Source organism: Orbicella faveolata, unplaced genomic scaffold, assembly GCF_042242905.1.
Source record: "Orbicella faveolata isolate gen_17 unplaced genomic scaffold, um_ofav_v1 contig_4, whole genome shotgun sequence".
Lineage (NCBI taxonomy): Eukaryota > Metazoa > Cnidaria > Anthozoa > Scleractinia > Merulinidae > Orbicella > Orbicella faveolata.
In genome coordinates, this window is record NW_028301569.1 from 10,978,982 (window position 1) to 11,002,520 (window position 23,539).

General features: G+C 38.5%; 1 long non-coding RNA gene and 1 pseudogene across 3 annotated transcripts; one reads left to right on the top strand and one right to left on the bottom strand.

Annotated features, from left to right (window-relative positions):
- Window positions 1-1,073: 1,073 nt before the first annotated feature.
- LOC149101415 (uncharacterized) lies at window positions 1,074-2,119 on the bottom strand (annotated as a pseudogene).
- Window positions 2,120-9,082: 6,963 nt separating this feature from the next.
- On the top strand, window positions 9,083-22,654 carry LOC110059546 (uncharacterized). 3 transcript variants are annotated; one of them, XR_002297778.2, is made up of 5 exons: window positions 9,083-9,212; window positions 9,289-9,358; window positions 20,277-20,374; window positions 21,473-21,654; window positions 22,532-22,654. It is a non-coding gene; the product is annotated as an uncharacterized LOC110059546 (long non-coding RNA). The 3 variants fall into 3 exon arrangements; XR_016203018.1 differs by having other exon boundaries at window positions 9,086-9,212; window positions 21,473-21,640; XR_016203019.1 differs by lacking the exons at window positions 9,083-9,212; window positions 9,289-9,358 and adding an exon at window positions 19,506-19,977 and having other exon boundaries at window positions 21,473-21,640.
- The last annotated feature ends 885 nt before the right edge of the window (window positions 22,655-23,539 follow it).

The following is a 23,539-nucleotide window of genomic DNA, read 5'->3' on the forward strand; positions in this document are numbered from 1 at the left end:
TACAGGTCAAATTGTGGATTTTAAATTAGATTTTCCGTGATTTAGCCGTTGTTTCGGAAAAAATCTACCTTCATTTGGTATTGTAAACAGCAGAAACGATGAATATTTTTTCCCATCCATATGCAAATTACATGTACTGTAGCCGGGTGAGTTTTGGTTACGATGAGACGACCATATGCTTAACCTGACTTCTTTTATGTATTTTTTAAGGCAAATAATTGTTTCTTACCCGAGAGAAAAAAATGTCTCGGCCTCCTTGCAAAAGCTATTCTTAGTGAGCTCTTTTTATTTCTCACGACGCGGTAGCGCAATGTTTGCTTTCAAAGCTTCAGTTGTTCGTTTCACTTTAATTGAATTAAGCCGACAAGCCAGGTTGGCTCTTTTGTCCAAAACTACCTCATCTCGAGAAATTTCAGCTGCTGAAGTTAATTTAGCTCAAAAGGTTTTGCATGAGTTTATTTTCGCTGGGGTACAATCGGAAACAATTCTATTTCAAAATTCAACATGTCAATGTGGAAAAAATGTTACTGCGTAAAAGAAATTCTCAAAAATATTGTGAAAATCAGAACAAGTTTCATGCCTGAGCAAATAATTGTTTCCTACCCGAGGAAAGAATTGTCTCAGCCTCTTTGCAAAAGCTACTCTTATGGTCCCGCGAAATCCGGTCTTAACTGATCTTGGAAAGGGTGTCTCAAACGTCTCTGAACCATCTCGACGGCGTAAAATAAGAAACAGTCCCAAGAGCTTTATAATGTTAAGAAATTGTATTAGTTGTTTAGAATACTTAGATTTACTGAATAATTCTTTTGATTAGTTAACTAAAATGCGGTTCATTCGTCATTAGATCTGATTTTCAATTGACTCAGTTCAATTGGAGGGGGAGGGGGGTTTGCAGGTGAGCCTGCAGGTTAATTTTTATTTTTTCATGGTATGCACCAATACAAGCTTTGATTTGATGTTACAACTATAATGGAATATAACGAGGAGCTTGCACTCTGATTAGCATTCATTCCACTTCATTGAAAATTAACTTCGGCAATCACATTCTTGTACAAAGCTCATTAGTTTCTCAATCAGGTCTTTCTTCTTGTCTCTTGTTTAAGCATTGGTACATTAAATTGGCTCAATTTATTTTCTTTCGCGCACTCATACAGGTTGAAGGCATCGTAAGGCAGAGGGTGTTGTGGCCTCAGTTCCTGGGTAACCTCTTCTATGAGGTGCTGTCTATCGGCTTCTTCTTCCTCCCGCAACAAGTCTCTAGAATTAAGATTGACTTCTGTGGGATCTTGCTGCCTTCTTCTGGTCGCTGCAAGGCGGGAAAAGAAACCCTGCACTTGGCTTTTGGTCAGCCATTCCTTTCTATCAAAGAGCCGATTGTTTCGCTCGTCTGTTGCTTTCCGCATATCGTTGGACACCTGCTGAGGGTCAGCTTTACGCCTAGTCTGCTCTCCAAGGTCAAATCTGGCCGTAAGGCAGTTTTTAACCTTCCCGGTGAACCTCGAAGATCCTGCACGTGGCTTGGGTAAGGCCCAGCCCATACTAGCAGCTTGGTCTAACGGCGGCGACGAGCTCATACTCTGCTGGTAACCAGGTGTACATGTCGCATCTTAAGTTATGTTGACACATGTCTACCCAATCTCTACGAAGCTTGTCATAGAGAGTTTCAGACTGCCTCTCCTCTTTCACATAATGGTCCCCGATGTCCAAATGTGACTCGAGCTCTGAAAAGGTTTTGAAACTCTTAATAAATCCGGGCTCCGAGCATTCAAACATATCTATTTCCGAATCGGACAAAACTGAGCTCTCGGTAGTGGTGTCTTTGCATTTATATACGTGCGTACCGCTGCAATCAAAAAAACTCTTCACTTACAACGAGGCCAGTGTTCCCTTGGCTCAGTGATGCAAGCTCGTCAAAAGGAACCTCCTTACCGCGGCCCACTCCATACGACCTCCAGACACGAATACCCTTTTCCTCAAGCTGGATGTTGTGTAGCTTGCTGAATCCTTCTACCTTGTTCACGTCTAAGGTCTTCTTGGTCTCGTCGACTACGCAGACACATGCGGATGTACCTTTTACTGGTCTCTCTGAAAGCGCCCTTCTCATGTCTGCCGCTGTCAGGATATCATGCCCTTCGTTGCAGTACCGTCGGACATAATATTCGATCGCATACATCCTTGCCGTCTAATCCTTGTTCTTCCAATGTATCTTCATTCCGGATATCTGCCGCTCCTGAAATTTGAATTGACCAATCAGGATTCAGCAGGCGGGAAATTTTACTGTCCTGACGTCAATGTATGTTAACAGGAAAGGCATTGAAATCGGACAACTTTTCTCATTGAAGATGGCATTAAATACTCACGAAAAGGGATTTGCAATTCCAAAAACCATATCAGATTGTAAAATATGAAAAATATGAGACATTTTGTGTCTCCAAGCTTCTAAGTTTGCGCAAAATATGAGTCACACTCGCTCGTAATTCGTAGAGTGTCGTCAGGTAGGATAATACAGTTGTGTTATTCGAAATATGTTGTTCCTCGTCAAATTAAACCCAGGATTCCCGAGTTAACTATTAAATCTAGAGGAGACCAGGATTGGCTTAATTTTTGTCCGCTGCGAAGAAAAACAACTATTATCGTGTCGTTTCCACAGGACGGCTCGGTTTTGACTGCCGCTCGTACTGCGGGCGCAGCCACCGAATGTAAGGATATGGGTGCGATAAAAATAGTCTGGTGCGCTGGGCTAGAATATTCATCAAACCCGTCTCGAAGACATTCTAGCCCTCAAGCCCCACCCAGACAAAGTTCTTGAGCAGTAGCCAGGTCACGTGGTGGTATTTCTTCGGCTACCAAGGTGGTTCTAAATCCCGGGGGGAGGTACTCCCAGAAAAATTGGGTGGGGTTGTGCGGCCCGCTGCCTGAAACCATTATCCTATTTATGACCAAAATCTGCGATTTTCCCTACCTTATTTTGTTACCTGACCAAAAGTTCGACACCCTTTTTATGACCTGACCCTTAAATCAATAGCCTGTTTCAGACCTGCCTTATAATTAGTTTCCTAGTTCAGACCAATGTTAAAGGCAATGTTTATCTGCCTTTATTAGGTAGGTTACAAAACTGCATGTGCAAAGTTTCGAGCTCAGAATTCCACAATATAAAGCGGGTTACATAACGTGCCGTCATCACTACAGAATACATCCTTACCTTATGGTGACTAATATACTGTTTTTTGGAACAAAACAACACCGTAACCATCGAATAAAAGAAAAAACAGGAATTCGAAATGATCGCTGTGTAATAATACAGCAGTTGATCGTATATCATAAAATATTTACATAAATGAACATTATTTACTGAAACTATGAAACATGTCCAAAGTTCCAGCCATTCTTGTCCCATTCTGGGCTGAACAGCTTTAAAAATATTGTGTACAATCCGGGCGTATAATAGAAAATACACGTCCTGATTGCTGTCTTAAACTTAGGCCCAGTCCAGAAGCCGAACTTTTCATGAGCCGAACTTAATTTGAATTTAGCCGAATTTGGATCGACCCAAATTATCAAAAGTACGCCTGTTGAGTCAGACGTCGAACTTAATTTACCGAACTTAATTTAGTTTGAACCAAAACACATCGAAACGTCGGCGGTTTTCAGGCAAGGTGTATGCATTAGGTTTGGCACATGAAAAGTTCGACGTCTGAATCAAAGCCGTTCCAAAGCCGAAATTCCCAGCTGAGCTAGGCGGGAAGAACGGCTGAGCTGCTCCAAATTCAAATAGCCGTTCTTAACTGATTCAGACGCCGAACTTTTCATGTACTTATTTCAAAGTATAGGTTCGACTCATGAAAAGTTCGGCGTCTGAACTGGGCCTTATAGGACAATAATCACATTACAATATGACCATATACTTTCTTTTACTGAAGCCGCATATAACAGAAAAAGCACGTGGTGATTGCTCTCCGATAATATAGCACTGAGGTGATCAAATAATGGTAAGACGGCAAGTACAGATTTATAGACGGCAAGGCAGCTTGGACATTTGTAACAAGAACTTCTGGCCCTTCTTTGGCTTTTAGCGAAAAAACTGAGTAACTCGAGCTCAAAATAGTAAGTAAACCTTCCTTCCCGTAAACTTTTTTTAGTGCACGTGTTTTCCGCAAGGCGCACCGTCATTTTCACTAACTTTGGCTTGATTTCTAGGAACTTTGGGATATTTTCCAGTCCCAGGGACTCTAAACTAACTCGTAATGGCCTTGGTTTGCAGTGAAATGGACAGGGGTTAAATAATTGAACGCTCAGTTTTAAGCTTGCTGACCGAAATATACCCGCACTTAATTTTAACACTGAAAAAGTAGCATAGACCGCCTTACGCGCAGCGTGATTTTGACCAACTATGGCTTGATTTCCTGGAACTTGGGGTATATTTTCCAGTCCAAGGGACTCTAAACTAACTCATGATGGCCTTGGTTTGCAGTGACATGGACAGGGGTTAAATAATTGAACGCTCGGTTTCAAGCTTGCTGGCCGAAATATAGCCGCACTTAATTTCAGGACTGAAAAAGTAGCCCAGAACGCCTTTTGCGCAGCGTGATTTTGACCAACTTTGGTTTGATTTCCGGAATTTGGAGGATATTTTCCAGTCCCAGGGACTCTAAACTAACTCGTGATGGCCTTGGTTTGCAGTGAAATGGACAGGGGTTAAATAATTGAACGCTCGGTTTCGATCTTGCTTTCCGAAATATAACCCCACTTAATTTTAAGACTGAAAAAGTAGCCGAGATCGCCTTACGCGCACCATGACTTTGACAAACTTTGGCTTGATCTCCTGGAACTTGGGTGATTTTTTTCAGTCCCAGGAAGTCTAGACTAACTCGTGATGGCCTTGGTTTGCAGTGAAATGGACAGGGGTTAAATAATTGAATGCTCGGTTTCGAGCTTGCTGGCCGAAATTTAGCCCCACTTAATTTTAAGACTGAAAAAGTAGCCGAGACCGCCTGAAGCGCACAGTGATTTTGACCAACTTTGGCTTGATTTCCGGAATTTGGAGGATATTTTCCAGTCCCAGGGAGTCTAAACTAACTCGTGATGGCCTTGGTTTGCAGTGAAATGGACAGGGGTTAAATAATTGAACGCTCGGTTTCGAGCTTGCTGGCCGAAATATAACCGCACTTAATTTTAAGACTGAAAAAGTAGCCCAAGACCGCCTTACGCGCACCGTGATTTTGACTATGGCTTGATTTCTTCGAACTTGGGGTATATTTTCCAGTCCAAGGGACTCTAAACTAACTCGTGATGGCCTTGGTCTGCAGTGAAATGGACAGGGGTTAAATAATTCAACGCTCGGTTTCGAGCTTGCTGGCCGAAATTTAGCCCGACTTAATTTTAAGACTGAAAAAGTAGCCTAGACCGCCTTACGCGCACCGTGATTTTGACCAACTTTGGCTTTATTTCCTGGTACTTGGGGAAAACTTCCCAGTCCCACGGACTCTAAACTAACTCGTGATGGCCTTGGTTTGCAGTGAAATGGACAGGGGTTAAATAATTGAATGCTCGGTTTCGAACTTACTGGCCGAAATATAGCCGCACTTAATTTTAAGACTGAAAAGGTAGCCGAGACCGCCTTACGCGCACCGTGATTTTGACCAACTTTGACTTGGTTTCATGGAATTTGGAGGATATTTCCAGTCCCAGGGAGTCTAAACTAACTCGTGATGGCCTTGGTTTGCAGTGAAATGGACAGGGGTTAAATAATTGAACGCTCGGTTTTAAGCTTGCTGACCGAAATATACCCGCACTTAATTTTAAGACTGAAAAAGTAGCCTAGACCGCCTTACGTGCAGCGTGATTTTGACCAACTATGACTTGATTTCCTGGAACTTGGGGTATATTTTCCAGTCCAAGGGACTCTAAACTAACTCGTGATGGCCTTGGTTTGCAGTGACATGGACAGGGGTTAAATAATTGAACGCTCGGTTTCAAGCTTGCTGGCCGAAATATAGCCGCACTTAATTTCAGGACTGAAAAAGTAGCCCAGAACGCCTTTTGCGCAGCGTGATTTTGACCAACTTTGGCTTGATTTCCGGAATTTGGAGGATATTTTCCAGCCCCAGGGACTCTAAACTAACTCGTGATGGCCTTGGTTTGCAGTGAAATGGACAGGGGTTAAATAATTGAACACTCGGTTTCGAGCTTGCTGGCCGAAATATAGTCCCACTTAATTTTAAGACTGAAAAAGTAGCCAAGACCGCCTTACGCGCACCGTTGTTTTGACCAACTTTGGCTTGATTTCCTGGAACTTGGGCGATATTTTCCAGTCCTAGGGACTCTAAAGTAATTCGAAAAGGCTTTGGTTTTCAGTGAAATGGACAGAAGAAAAATATTTGAACGCTTGATTAAGAGCACTCTGGCCGAAATATTAACTCACTTGGTAACTAGAAAGTCGCCGAGACCGGGCTACGAGCAGCGTGATTTTCACCAAGTTTGGGTCGATTTCCAGGAACTTGGCCGATATTCCCCAGTCCTAGGGACTCTAAACTAATTCGAGAACACTTTGGTTTTCAGTGAAATGGACAGAGGAAAAATTTTTGAACGCTTGGTTATGAGCAGTCTGGCCGAAATATAGCCCCTGTTTAACTCTCTTGGTGATTAGAAAGTCACCGAAACCGGGCTACGCGCGGGGTGATTTTGACCAACTTTGGGTCGATTTCCAGGAACTTGGCCGATATTTCCCAGTCCTAGGGACTCTAAACTAATTCGAGAAGTCTTTGGTTTTCAATGACATGGACAGAAGAAAAATTTTTGAACGCTTAGTTATGAGCAGTCTGGCCGAAATATTAACTCACTTAGTGACTAAAAAGTCGCCGAGATCGGGCTACGCGCAGCGTGATTTTGACCAACTTTGGTCAATATCTAGCAACTTGGGCGATATTCCCAGTTCTAGGGACTCTAAACTAATTCGAAAAGACTTTGGTTTTCAGTGAAAGGGACAGAGGAAAAATTTTTGAACGCTTGGTTATGAACAGTTTGGCTGTTAGTGACTAGACAGTCACCGAGACCGGGCTACGCGCAGCATGATTTTGACCAACTTTGGGTCGATTTCCTGGAACCTTTACAATATTTCCTGGTCCTAGGGACTCTAAACTAATTCGAGAAGACTTTGGTTTTCAGTGAAATGGACAGCAGAAAAATGTTCAAACCCTTGGTTATGAGCAGTCTGGCCGAAATATAGCCTTTGTTTAACTCACTTAGTGACTAGAAACTCGCTGAGACCGGGCTACGCACAGCGTGATTTTCACCAACTTTGGGTCGATTTCCAAGACCTTGGGCGATATTTCCCAGTCCTAGGGACGCTAAACTTATTTGAGAAGACTTTGGAATTCAGTGAAATGGACAGAAGAAAAATGTTTGAACGCTTGGTTATGAGTAGTCTGGCCGAAATATCAACTCACTTAGTGACTAGAAAGTCGCTGTGACGGGGCTATACGAGCAGCGTGATTTTGACCAACTTTGGCTCGAATTCCAGGATCTTGGACGATATTTGAACGCTTGGTTATGACTTGACTGGACCAATCCGTCACGAATTCTGTAAAATATCCCACGTTAAAGCCCCCCGGATATAAGCCCCCCCCCCCCCCAGATATAGGCTCTTCTATTTGCTAACAAAGATCTTATGCCGGATAGAAGTCCCCCCACCCCCCCCCCCCCTCCCCCGATATAAGCTTATGTAATGTATAAGTGCGTTACTTTTGCGTTTCTTTACAAACATTAAAATTTTTGATCGAAAGTTGTAGGCATAAACAAGTGGCTGTGGAGTAACAATAAAAACAATAATTATAATGATACCAAAGAAAGAGACAAATGTTCATGCATATATAAAAACGTGAAAGTGTAAAAAAATGTATTATAAATGTAATAGATCTAGATGTAATGGTATTCTAGCTTTAATTCGTTTCTCAGATACGTTTTATCTCGTCGTTCCGGAACATGTTTTTTGTTACGCTTATATATGCCCCCCCGGATATAAACTCCCTCCCACCGCCCGTTTGTAATCCCATCTAAAACCCCTTATAAAGTTATTCAAGCCTAGGGCTTTAACGTGTGATTTTACGGCACTATGTTTTCATGAATATCTCACTGTAATGTATCTGGGTAAGGCTTGCAAGACCCTGTCTGAGACCAAACGGTTTCCTGCAAAATTCGAGATTCTGAGGAACTCTGCAATTTCAAGATTGTGAGACATGGAGATTCTGAGACTATGCTTTAAGACCCCGAGACTGTTTCCGAGAGAATAGCCGTGCAATGTATCTTTCGTGGTGGATAAGTCATTTCAAGAATAGTTGTTACTTAAAACGACATAGTGGAACCTTCTCTAACATAACTAGCCATCTCTCCACAGCAGCCATTGGCATTAATCTGTCATTCTTATTGAAACTCCTGGCTTCCTTCTCATAACAGCAACTTAATTTTACGTTAGGGTGACTCGGCCGTACGTGTTGTAAAGACGGGTTCAACTGTGATCACGTGGAGTCTAATGAAGCAGGCCTCAGGACTGACATACTGTGTTATTGATCAAGCATGAGGTCAAGATGGCTGGATAAATTGATCTATATGTAGGATTTTATATTGTAAAAAAGCATCGAGAACATCACAGTTTGATGAGTTTTTAGAGAGATTCATTGTTATTATTGTATTAACAGTCAGAACATTTAATTTGCATTGTTTTGTTTGCCTGAATCTAAATAAAAGCAACGCGATGATTGGATAACATTCAGCATCTTAGATAACGCAGTCGCTGATTAGTTGGTTCTAAAGGCCTAACCAGTTGCTAAGATATTTTCCATGGTTGAGGGTCATAGCGAGGAAACAGTCATACCTTAACCATTAGTACTGCATAAATTAGTGGCAGCTATTGAATTCTTCGATGATTGGATAATATTCAGCAACTCACATGTAACGGAATTGCTGATTGGTTGCTCCTTAAGGCCTAACGATATTTCCGTGGTTGAATGTCATAGCGAGGAAACACTCATACATTAACTATGAGCCCTGCAAGGCTAAAAGAAGAGCAGAAGTTTCCATTTCACAGCCAACCAATCACCTAAAGACGAGCTGTTATAAACGTCCAATAGAAAGCCACATTTTCAGACTCTTCTACTCCTTAGTTAGATTTAATCGCCGCCCTTTAGTTTGGGTTATATTTTACCACACAAAGTCAGGTAGGGAAAGTTTCAGACCTGATATATAATTTTTTCAATTTGCAGTGAAACCCGAGCTTTAATTCATACTTTTTAGGGTTTGATCACTTGAGTTCGGGTGCCATCTTGAGTAAAGCTTGAAAGCGGTTATTCAAAGGTTTTCAAAGGTAGGTTAGACCTCAGTAGTCCCGATAAAGTCAGCATAAACCATTGCTTATTGCTCAAATGCCAAACTTTCAATTCCTGGCGAATTTAGCATGTTAGAGGAAAAATTTCGTCTTTTGATCTAACTAAGGTTCATTGATTTCGACAGCACAACAACACTTATCTAGTTTACACGTAATTGATGGTGAGGCGCGGTCAAAAGCACGCTTTTGAGGAAAATCAATAGAATCGAAGGCCATTTTACACTTGTTATCAAAATAACAAGGTTAAACTATCAGAAATAGTTCGCTGAAAATGAATATAATAAATATTTAATTCTGCAATGAAATGAATCAAATTGGACATTAGTTACATCAAGGCTTTTAATATAACTTAGGACAGAGATAACTTAGTAAGCTACACTCTTTATTTTTCATTAGAATATTGTTTTTTTTTTTCGGCAGAGGCTGAATATTCTTATTTTTCTGCTGACTTTAGGCTGAAAATATTCTTGAGAATATTCTTAGATTATAGCGTGTGACAATATTTGTTTTCGAATGTATTTGATGTCCGGATGGTGTTAAAGTAATTTTGGAGCCAGCCTGCGGGCATTGAAGCCTGCTATCACGCACATAACTTCTTGGAGAAATGGTTATTGGCATCGAACAAACGGCTAGTGCTGTTTTGTTGTTGTTGTTGTTGTTGTTGTTGTTGTTGTTTTCCCGTTTAGAGAAAGAAAGAATGTTTATACGGTTTAGTAAAAACACATAATTGTATTGTATTTACAAATTTTTAACATACATTATATTCTTTTCAAAATGTCAACCTCGGGGTTATTCTTAAAATGTTCTTAAAATTTCACAAATTTCAGGCTCGATATTCTTAAAAAAAACATATTATAAAAAATAAAGAGTGTATTTAGAGGTGTGACCTCTTCTCTATTCATTCTAACTATGGTTAGGGACTCGTGATGCATGCTTCGATGACCCAAACCAAAGAAAAATTTGCATAATGGAAAAACATCACGTTGTAACCCTCTCTAAAAGTTTGACTAAATTTCTTCATTTTCGAGGGCGTTTTCTTGCGTGAAGATATGCAACCAGAACGACAACCAGACATAGCCTTAATAATAATAATAATAATAATAATAATAATAATACTTTATTCATAACGTTATTTCCCTTTAGCTCAATAGCGCTTTACAATAATTACAGTCCCAAGTTTCCAATTACAAATTTTACAGATATAGTGGTAGCTAAAAACGTTACAAATTCATATATATATCTCAATTACTCTTGACTAATAATAACGGTAAAAATTTAGAAATATGTAACGTGCTAGGGTCGCCGCGAAGCTCTTCGGAACGTCTCACAGAACTGGCTGAGAAATGATATACAAACAATAGTAACAATGGGCCCTAGCCCTAAAACAGCAGAGCTTCGTGCTAACAAGATCCAATGAAGTTAGAGGTCTTAGAGAGCTTCATGACAACAGACATGCTAATCTACATTATAACATTTATTAAGAAGGTGCGTTTTAATATGGGTCTTGAATTCCAATTCCTTCTCCAGTCAGTCATGTTTGAATTTCACAGTTCACCAGATTAGGGCTGTCATGAACTTAGTCGGAGAGTTCACTGCAATCACTAACACTGTAAAGTCTGACTACAAACTGCAGTTAATGGTGTTGATGTGACGACAGCCAATATTGAGAGATGATGTCAATTCTGCAATTTGCATTTTTGTCCCCGCGCAATAATAGTACCCCCGCGTATAATAGTAATGAAATATTGGTACCATCGGTGGTGTTATGCGAATCGATCCCGGTTTGACGAAACTGGGCGCGCGCGGTGGTCCTGTGTGCTAAGACACTCAAATATGGCCTTCATAACGATTTTAGCGCGATCAAGCAATTTCGCCTCGAAATGGCGGAGATTCTAGGACAAATTTAAAACGATTTCAAAGTTCCTGAAGATTTATTTTGGGATTAAAACAACCCAGAAGGTACCGCAAGTAATTGAGAAAGTAGTTTTCTGAATTATCTCGAGATTCGAAGTGGAGAATTCTCGCTAAACGATCGTACGTGTCGATTCGCTTGTGTCCGAGATGTTATCGCATGTTTTTAATTGCAACTAAACACCCTTCCGATCGCCAGTTGTATTTATTTATTTATTTATTTATTTATTTATCACAATTCATGGCGCTAAAATAATTGCGTGTAAACACGAAACAATACGCTCCTAAAAAAGGTCAATGGATAATCTGTAAAAGAGTCCAGAACCCCATATAACCTGTGTTTTTCCAGGAAGTACGTTTTGTTCCCTTTCAAACGAGAAAGAGTAAACTGCTCTGCTGTAAATGCTTCATGAGATATTATGTAAAAAATATCATGTGTTAAATTTGTCCTTTAAAACTGTCTGGAATAGAATGAGTTAAATAGAAGGTGTTGGTTTAGTTTACTTAGTTGATTGTTTGGATCATATTAATGATAAATTGCCTAAGTTATAGGAACATTATGAGCGATATAGTTTACAAAAAAAGAAATAAAAGTTTCAGTTCACACAATGTTCAATTGTTTTCAATCAGCACAAAAAGAGAAAACGCGGGCAGTTTTAATGTGAACTATTACTAGTGTTAATTAGACAGGTGTTTTGATGTTTTCGCATTGTTATCGCATAATGTGAATTGTTTCAAAAAGTGTGGACTTAGTTCATACTTTGAAAAGGAGGCTTTAAGACTTTTATGCACTGGAAAAGTTGAAAATTTACATGGACATGTCAATTTTAATTTACAGCATGTAAATATTGATTTACATTCTTTGTAAATTACAATTTACATGTTAGGGTTTTGTAAAATAAATTTACAGGAAATTTACAGCTTTTAGTACAGCATGTAAATGTTCTGTAAATAGTGATTTACATTGTTTTTGTCGATAATGATCATTTGAAGAACGTGTAAAAACCTGTAAAATATTTTACGCACTTTTACAGTATCTGCCTTTGTAAAAAACATGTAAATTGCTTTGCTAAACCATGTAAGAAACGTGTAAATAATTCAAGCGAATGCTGTAAAAAGTCTGGAAATGTTATGTTTGTAACCCTGTAAAAACCATGTAAATGAAAAAAGGGGGCCTGTAAGAAACATGTAAAAACCATGTAAATGAAAAAAGGGGCCTGTAAGAAACATGTAAAAACCATGTAAATGAAAAAAGGGGGCCTGTAAGAAACATTTAAAAACCATGTAAATGAAAAAAGGGGGCCTGTAAGAAACATGTAAAAACCATGTCAATGAAAAAAGGGGGCCTGTAAGAAACATGTAAAAACCATGTAAATGGAAAACCTAGAAGTTGCTCGGGTGCAGTGGGGGGCTTTAAATAGCCTGCTAAAAACATGTAAATTAAAAAGGGGGACCTTACAAAGGCTGTGAAAACAATCTAAATGAGATAAAGGGGGCTTTTCGAAAAACTGTTAAGACCACGTTAATGTAAAATGGAGACTTTTACAACAAAAAGATCTAAATTTAAGAGAAGGCCTGCCTAAACCCTGCAAAAACCATGTAACGGAAAAGTGGGCTTATTTAATATAACTCTGGTGTAACGGTTCAACCAACGGAGACCGTTGAAATGATGTAAATTCCAAGTTACCGAGAGGTTCGCTATCCTCTTGTAAACGGTTGGTTGAATTTTGCAAAGAAATAAATGAAAAGTTACCCCGGCCAGGTTAAACTTGGGGGGACGGGGGGGTGGGGGGGGGGGAAGAGAGAGGAAGAGTTGTCTCGGGTAACCGAGAACATATAAATGGGACCTTTTAAAGGCGCGTAAAGTTAAAATGTAACACCGCCTTAAAGCTCCGTAAACCTACCGTGAAGCCTCCATTAAGGTGCCTTTTACGTTGAAGCATTTGAACTTCTCTAAAATCCAAGTGTGTGCTATAGTTTGCTTTAAATTGAAGTTGGGTTAGAAGGTATGCACCAAACTAAATCGCTGCATTGATCGACACCGCACTAAGCTGTCTTCTTGTGAACTTTCCGCGCATCCACAACGACAAAATAAAACTAGAATTGTTACTGCACATGCAGGCGTCCCAAGCTTACGTCTCTAGAAAAGAGAAAAATTAATTCTCGGACACGTACGTATTCATTCATGAAGGACCATGAAAGCGTCACGTGTTGTGTGAGCTCAAGAAGGAAAGAGCCCCGGTGACCGAGTTTGAACTGACGCGAGTTAGGTTAGGCAGGGAACCATAAGGGACACAGCCGGCCCAACGACCGTTTTCTCTCGAATGCTTTGAAACGCTGTTTTAGGCTATCTGGTGTACTTTCAAAGCTCTGTAGGTTAATTTTAGGTTGCGCAAAAAAAATTTATCTGTTCGGTTATTCTAGAGGAGCTTGTGTATCTCGTACTTATTAGGGCTTTTTTGTCCATTTCCCGAAAACGTTAGCACTTATCGCCTTTCCGAAAATGATAGCTGACTTTTTTTCGGTACCCAAAATGACATTTTGTTTTTTTGTTTTGTTTTGTGTTTTTTGTGTTTTTGTTTGGTGATTTCTACCGTTCTGTGCTTTCATTGCCGTCACTGTTATCCCAGTCCCTTTGTAAGAGCATACCAGCCTTGTGAGTGCCCGATCTCCAACAAACAGGAATCAGCGGTCTTCATGTTAGGTACCAGGTCCTCTCGGTTCTCCCGCCATGTTTCGCAGTTCGTTGGAACCTGCATCGAACTCGAGCTCTGTTTTAGGGGCCAAAATCCACTCTACCTTCGCTTCGTCATCGTGCACGGTTTCAAGGCAAAGTTTTCCCTTACCCAGAAGCTGAAGATAGCGATCACAGGCAACAACAACAGGTAAGCAAGTTTTGCATAAATTGAACGAGTATAGTAAAGTAACGTCAAGATACGTATACATTTCGTTTTGCCTTTGGTTGTGAATGTGTCATTATCAAGGAGAAGTTACATTGCTTGTGGAATCGACTTTGTTGATGTTTACCTGCTGTGCATAAAGGGCTTTATTATCTGTTATTATCTGTTCTCGATAACCGAGTATGAGCATGCGACATTTGTTATTGGCTTATTGGCTGATGCATTCTCTTGTAAGGTTATGTTGCCCTCTGATGTGAATGCTAGTAAGCTAAAATGTAATGTGCCATCTTCAGCAGAGAAATTTTTCTTATGCTAGTGTAAGTATTCTGAAGTTACTCAAGTATCTACAGTTGTACCTACATGCAAGTTACAATATGCTACACAACTGTACATGGACATTGCACCCACTGGTGCTGATAGTAAGCTAAATGTTGTGAATTTTTCTTTCACAAAAAAAAAACACCACGATACTTTATGAAGAGGTATACATGTACCTCAAACTGTCATGAAAACTACACAGGACTTGAAAAAAAAAAAGAGGAAGAGTAACTTGCCCAGGCAGGAAAATCTACTTGTCTTGGACGACACAGTATAGTCAATCGATTATTTCATAACAATCAATAGGAATTAGTCAATGATATCAGAAATCAATAAAAGAATTCGTCATGAGTAATCGATTGTGATCAAATTTTCAATAAGCATTATCAATTTTGCTGATACTAGCTTATCTTTTAAGCAACATTTAATAAGGAAGAAATGAACAAAAGATATAAAGTGAAATATGAAATAATGAATACAATTGCATAAAAACATAACATTGTATCTTGTAAACAGAATATTTTGCTGGCATACATGTATCGGGGACTATGTTTTGGGGGTCTTTGGTAGTGCCTTTGAAATCTACATGAAAAAGTTACAATCAAACATTTTGTTGAGGGACACAATTTTTTTACAGTTTATGTGAACTAACAAAGAGAGGCCAACTTTCAATTGATTCTCTAATGACTGATAAATTTGGTAAAATCAAATTGATAACTTGAAACTTCTCTAGCATGTGAGTATGAATTTCTTTCCATTGATTGATAGCACTGATAACACTTACATTAATTTCAATTTATTGATTTATATCAATTTATGGATCAATTTCAATCGATTGCCTTACCCTGGGATGACCAGACAGCATTTTAGAGACCTGTTACAGCTGTACATGTACATTTTACTTGTACGAAATTGGGCTCTTACCAAATACATGCAGGTTTCATGTGTCATGCATCTGTTCATTCATCTGTAGCAGGGCAGGAAAAAAAATTGTAAGTCACTTGCCCACTGGGCCAGTCAATTTCAGTTTTCACTTGCCCCCATTTAAATATTGGTTGCCAGTGTGATGGCCAGTAAGAAAATCAGAGGACAAATGCGAATGAAGTATGCTCGCATTCCTAACTAATTCTTGCTTTCAACCTAATAATTAAGTAATCTTTAGGTCTTAAGTTTTGAAATGGAATGACTGGAAATTATCATTTATCAAGCTGGCATTTTTAGTCAGACTCACAAGACTACTGAGGCTACATGGTAATTTCACTTGCCCACCGGGCCACTGAACTTCTATTTTCACTTGCCCAAGAGCAAAATTTACTTGGCTGAGGAAATCAGACCTGGTTTTTTCCTGCCCTGAGTAGATCACAGATAACACCAAAATATGGTAAAAACAAAAAATATTCACATAACCCATTACCAGAGTGTGTCACAGAATCTGTGAATTTTTCAGGCGTGTGTTACTGATGTTCTTACCACATTTTGATGTCTTCTGTGATCTATTACTGAACAGATGCGCGACAACGTAGAATCTATCTGCTTCGTAATACATAACAAAGAAACAAAAACAAACATTTATGACATCAGCTGTACCTTTGTCCACCAATAGAGCATAAGTGCGTGTAAGAAACAATCAAATTGTGCCTGCAAATAACTTAACTTATTATTTAAACATTATTTGATAGGAGTTTGATTTATTGTGCATGAATATTACGATGTAGAAGATAGTGAACATTGAATATTTACTGCCACACATTTTGAGTTTAGTTCTTCTACATCCTCTGACATTCAGTGCCTTCCAATCAGAGATGCAAAGTTTTTGTCACACAGTAGCTACAGATGTAGATGTAAGATCTGTTTGATTGATGAATATTCAGGGCTCAAAATAATGGCCGGTCAACGGGCAATGTCTGGCCAGAATGGTGACTTGACTGGCCAAAAACTTCACTCACCAGTCATGTTGACCAGTCATGTCATGTTGAGACGGTCACGTTGTTCATTCTTGAATAAACAATCAAATCCCCAACTGTAAATCTGAGAGTTTTAAATCTCTTTTTTATTATGACCTCTAATGAAAACATACACCAATGCATACATGTATCTGTTCGAACGGCTAAAGACCATTCGCTTGCTGTTTGTCATGCGTTCAAGATCAATAGGAATGCCATTCAAGTGACTGGGGTTAAATCCGTTCAGAAAAATATTAAGCCAATTTTTAAATGGTCTAGCAGTGACTGGAACAAACAAACTCTATTTGTGGGTTTAATTTGGCTCACATTACATGTACTTGATTTTTGCATAAATATCCTGACCGGTCAGAAACGAGACATGACAGAGCTAAAATTACTTTGGCCAGTCAACATGACCGGCTACAGTCCGATTTCAAAGGTCACAGTATAAATTGGAATGATAACAAACAAAATAATAACTCCAATGTAAAATTCACTGATTGATATCATACACAGAATTTGCTGATTCATACTCAGACATAACTTATCTTATTTAATGAAATGTTTTATGTTACTTGTAGGATGAAGTAAAATTGAGAGTGGTCAATACATGCATACTCCTTGGCATTGATGCTTGATCAGGAAAAAATCAGCCACTGAGAAGTCTACAGTACTTATGACTCTATAAGGGGTCCAAGGCCCATTTCTTGAAGGCCCTGGAAACTTTTCGGGCCCACAAAGGCATCTTTAATTGATCTGTGTCTAAAAACTAAGAGCTGTATATGCCTGAAACTTCTTGTGTGAAGGAAACCTCTGTTCATATTGAGAATAAGCGATTAAAACAGCTCTGTAAGCATACAATTTCAGATTTTGGTATGGCTTTCTGGGTGCGAAAACTTTTTGGAACCTTTGAGAAATGGGCCCCTGGTGCATTACAGTCTAACATGGTGACCTTCAACACTTTGATATGCTCTGGCAGCTTTCTGGTTTAAATTCAACCACTTTAAACATTATTTTTTAATGCTTTGAAGTATCACCTACACTGTACCTGTGTTAGTGAATTAGCATCAAATTTAAATATCTCAGATTGCTAGGTTGATACTTATTGTTCAATACAGCAGCTATAAGATTTCATCATAAAAAGAAAAGGCTATGTTTACATACATGTAGTACCAGAACAATAATTTATTAACTTATGATGTGTTATGGGAACTATGGTACTAGATAGGCCTTTCAATTTCAACAGGCCCCTATGAATTTTTTTTTTACAGTACAGTTTTTTTTATCACAAAAAGAAAAAGTAAAATTTTGAATATTGCTTACAGTGAATGTTTTGTCAGGGTCCAAAATGTTTGTACTGATTGGATTCCGTACAGTTTTGGAAAAAGAAGGAAACTGTGACTTTGTAAACATCGCCTAAAAGATGTCAGAAGCCTTGTTTTATGTTATGCAATGTAGTATTCCTTTGGCATGAATGTTTTTATGATGAATTTAAAATGTCAACCTCTATCTTGTGGTAAATGGTTTTTCTCCCTATTTTCTGCTATTTCAAAGGAACAATTCACTCTATGAAAAAAGTTGATCAATACTTCACACTTACATTGCAGTAATTTTCATAATAAGGTAAAGGTAAAGTCTGCATACGAGCCACGTGGCCCAACAGGCTGGAGCTTATCCTGCTTTCTGTAGCAGGAAGCGACTAGGACTATTTCTGCTCCCCCTAGATGAGATGCCAGTCCATTGCAGGGTTACCCCACCATTAAATTCGCTGCTACCCACTTATACACCTGGGTGGAGAGGCACTGAGAGTAAAGTGTGTTGCTCAACAACACAACAGAACATACCTGCCTAGAGCTTGAACCTGGATCGCTCGATCAGGAGTTGAACGCACTACATGTAACTACAAGGCCATGATGCCTCCCCCATTTCTCATTATTAAGGCCAATTTAATCCTACATTAATTACTTAGTAAGAAAAAACAGTTTATTCATTCATTTTATGACAAAGGTATTATCATTGTGTTGCATTTGACTTTGTGGATTTAGTATATATTAAAGACAGGTATCCATTTGCAAACAATTTTAATTTAGTAATACACCTAAATTGCAAAATTTTCACTAGTTGTAGCTGACAACAGTATAGTTCTTAATCATTTTATTATTTATGAATTAAATAGGGCTCAATATGACATGGTTTCACACAATCTTGAAAAGGTCTTGAATTTTAGTAGTCTTCTTGAAAAGTGCTTGAATTCGGTTAAAGGATCTCAGTCATGGTATTTTAAAATATTTTGGCCATGCACAAAATTACATTTAAGTCGTCTTGTTATGGATAGATAGAAAAGAAAACATGTTTTATTTGTTGCAATGTATACATTGTAAACCTTATTCATGGCATATAAAAACTATTTGAATTTTACTGAGTTTGTTCTGATTGCAATAAATTTCTGATTTTGTGTAAATTTGCATATTTTCTACTATTATAATTAAGGTCAACAGATTTGATTACAATAAAACAGTACATTCCATGCATTTTTCTTCAAGTTATTATTTGCAAGTCATTTATCGTACAGGGTTTCTGCCTCCCTTTTTCCATTTACATGTTATTTACAGGCTCCCTTTTTCCATTTACATGCTATTTACAGGCTCCCTTTTTCTATTTCCATGTTATTTACAGGCTCCCTTTTTCCATTTACATGTTATTTACAGGCTCCCTTTTTCCATTTACATGTTATTTACAGGCTCCCTTTTTCCATTTACATGTTATTTACAGGCTCCCTTTTTCCATTTACATGTTATTTACAGGCTCCCTTTTTCCATTTACATGTTATGTACAGGCTCCCATCTTCGATTTACATGTTATTTACAGGCTCCCTTTTTCCATTTACATGTTATTTACAGGCTCCCTTTTTTGATTTACATGTTCTTTATGGGCTCCTTTTTTTATTTCCATGTTATTTACAGACTCCCTTTTTCGATTTACACGTTATTTACAGGCTCCCTTTTTCGATTTACACGTTATTTACAGGCTCCCGTCTTCGATTTACATGTTATTTACAGGCTCCTGTTTTCATTTTCCATGTTATTTACAGCCTCCCTTTTTTTATTTACATGTTGTTTACAGCCTCCCCTTTTTTATTTACATGTTTTTTACAGTATTATGGCACCCTCCCTGTATTAAATTTACATGTTATTTACGGGTTTCCAGGTTGAATCACAAGAAATTTACAGGCTATTTACAGTATTTGCAGGAACAGTTTACATGTTATTTACATGATCTTAGCCCTTTGCTTTGAAACATTTACAGTGTTTTCTTCATCATTTACATGTTTCACTTAAAATATTTACATGTTATTTACATGAAACCTCCAAAACATGTAAAAGGGGAAAAATCATGTAAATTATTCTTTACAGTCTTTTTTTGGTTATTTACATGTTAATTACATGTTATTTACATACTCTGTAAATTTTCAACTTTTCCAGTGATGATAACAACTCTTTCTTATAATATTCCAAGCAGTGAGAATGTAAGTATAGAAACTTATTTTTAAATCAATTTGATTGTAAATATTATTATATGGTAATTATTACTATCATTACTACTAATGGGGCTGAATGTCAATTGGGACATCGTCCTGTTTTCTGCTCCAGTTGCTAACGCCTATGACTTATTTATTATTAATATTATTTTGTTGTTTTATTATTTTGGTTTCCTATGTATAAGTATGCAACGAATTCAATAAAGTTTAAAGTTCTGTACTTTTTATTATTTCTTTTTCGCCACTCTGAATCTAGATATATTATTGTTCTGATTCTTTCTCTTCAGAAACTTTGCATTTGTTTCATTGCCCTTGGTGCAAACCATGAAGACTACAATTTGTGTGTTCATCACCGCTCTGCTGATCCTATCTGCGAACGGGTTGCGTAAGTACACTAAACACAAGAACACAAGGAGCGCTGACCATTACAAACAGACATCCCTAGAATATTCTATTCTTATGACATACTATAAAAAGTTTTTTAAAATTTCTTTGACCGGCTTTTGTTTGGAATTCTTGTGAACAAATAACGCACAAGCAGATGGGTTTTTGCAAAACAAAACAAAAACATCTCATGTGGTATGGTCAATCACAAATCATAGGTGTTGAACGGGATGGATGAATATGATGAAATGAGGGTTTCTGAATCAGTGGTGTTTAATTACACCCGCTTTCAGTGTTCCGTGCATAGGCGACATCTTTCGGTCATCTTTCGACATGCTATGTAAACGGCTGAAAGACCGTTTAACGGTGAAAATGACAACTTTCCAGTTATTAGTGGAGGAAATGGCAAATAAATGGCTGAAGAAGATTGTGGACTTTGCATGTTTCCCGTTTTACGGGCAATTCAAACGATTTAGGTGTAGTCGATTGGCTCTCAATAGAATTGGGCCGCTGCCGCTTTTAATATTCGCAACGTGTAAACATTCAAAACAGTAATTTATCCTCACTGCATATCCATTGTTTCGATCACGTTAGACTAACTTATGGGAGGAATCCGCGACCGCCTAAGCAAAAGATATGCAGCAAGGCCGGGTGAGAAGTGGTCACCGCCACCAGGGGAGGAGGGAGGGGCGCAAAGCGTCTTCCCACGGCAATCTTGTCAAACTGCGAGATTTCGCACTGCGCAGCCAGATTTTATGTTCGAAAGGCTGCAAAGGATCATACTAGACGTTACTAACCTAGACCCTTGGGATTAGCGGAATGTAGCGCGTTATCGCGATACGCTCATTATATATGCAGTGAGAATAGTCGATTTATTTCTCCCAGAATGACTTCTTGAACTCGTAACCTTAGTTTGATGTCAAGATTCTAGTTTTCAAATCTTTACCCTGTCAATTCGTTTTAAATCCACTTTCAAGGGCAGCACGCGCGTTATTAGTGTCGATCTATTAAATAGCTTTAAGTATCTACTTTTATATTTACATTAACAAGTCTCTGCGCTAAAAGACAATGTCTGATTTCTTTGTTTACTTTGATTTAGTTTTCGGTAAGAGAAGTATTGAAATGCCTCACGAAGAGAATGAATCGACAGAAATAGGAGACCAAGATAGAGCGCTTCGCAAAGACCCGGATTTGAATGCGGCTGCGCTCGATGAGCGTCTTAAGTTACACCGAGAAAACGTTGCCGGGACATCAGCATCATTTTAAGGCAAGTTATATCAGGTACACTGGATAACACGTTTAGACAATGTACCGAGAAATAAGCCCTTGTTATTGTGTAAAATGTCCGTAATTAACATAAAAATGGTGATGAGCGGTGGCATTGAAAACGTTAATTACGCAGAAATCCTCATACCAGTTTCCAAACCAACCTCGTCCCAGGCCTTTTGCTGGATTTTCTACGTACCTAAAGTTTCCGTATATCAGATGTACGTAGTGGCTAATGTGTTCACTAGTTAGTTTTAAACTCTTAAATGTACATAGTACATATAAGGTTTTCCTGTCTATTTCTTAAGCCTTGTAAGGCTTTTTGTATATTATAATATAGATAGGACCCTGCGCGCGCTCTGATTGGTCGAAAACCCATGTTTTATCAGAGTACAAAACATAGAAAAATCGTGTTTTATTGTTTTTCTCCACATTACTCTCTATATCATAAAGCAAATAAAGAAGCCTAAGCCGTGTACTGATTACACTGTGTTAAAACACTCCTGACATTTGAGAACACTCGAGAAATGTAGAAAACACTCGCCTGCGGCACGTGTTTTCTACATTTCCCCCCCTGTTCCCAAATGCCCGTCGTGTTTTATCGCAGTGTAACACACGGCTTAGGCTTCTTTATTTGTTTAATATATCATGTTTTGCCGGATCAGACAGTTGTACGTGATAATTTCTAACGTATAATATTCAGGTTACTGATACATTAAGAAGACACGACTGATCATCGCAGTTATACACAACTTAAGCCTGAAAAAAAATTCATGTTACTGATACACTGTCCACGATTAGTTTCTTTTATAGCTAAATAAATAGCCTGAAAAGTTATTTTCATTAATTCAATCACTCAAATAACAACACAAATTTGTTTGGTTTACTTCAGAAACGTCAGAGCAAAGTCCAAGACTGAGAAACGACAAGTGTTTCATTGGTGTGGTGCCTGGGAAAATAAGGGTGTGGTGTAATCTTTTTAAGGGTTCAAATAAAGTTGTTAAAACATAGGAAATTGCCGTGTTTGGGTTATTACATATATCTTTCTGTAATATCGATAAGAATATACTATTGCTTAGCAATCCTACTGACTAGAAATGAACAACACTGACTCAACCGTTCTGCATCGACTCCCGCACTGTTGTACTTTTTCTCTCTGTTAATCACACAAAATAATATCAATACATAAACCATATTTCCTTTGATTGCCGTTGCTAATATTTGCGAAATTTAACACAAAAGTTGGGTTTTGTGCCCAGGAAATTCTCTTTGAAACGAAGTCCTCTTGCATGACTTCAAAACATTTGCCACGCACGCGGCCGAAAGCAAGCTACAGATTGATGGCAAGTACCGCTTTCATTTGAATAGTCACACATCGTTTTGTTACATCTATAGCATTTAAGGTCTTCAGGTCTTAAAGAGACGCAGTGGTAAAAAGTCAATTTTTGCCGTTGGTTTTCAAACGGAGGGTTTGTCTCGCATACATGGATAGCCATTAATATGGGCAAAGAGTTGTCTTCAGCACGAACTTCGTCAGTTATTGACTTCCTCTCTATCTCCACTTCGATTGAGCTTTGCTCTTGCACCCTGATTCGTCTCCATTCTTAAAAGACACGAAGGAAAAGCAAATGATAAATGCCATCAAACTATTAGTTATTAACTTTGTTTCCTATTTTAAATCCATTAATCTCCCTAAGACCAAGAAGTGACCCCTTTCTCTCGCTAAACAGCGAATAGAAACGATAAGGGAACCATTTGGTACCGCATTTTCTGTTATTTCGTTAACTTTGGAGAGAAAGTGACGCAGATAAATTAATAGAAGACACAATAACAGAAGCTCTGCCGATAAGACTGTGGCGACGTTAAATTTCTTGAAGTTTGTCGTAAATATTCCCCCTCA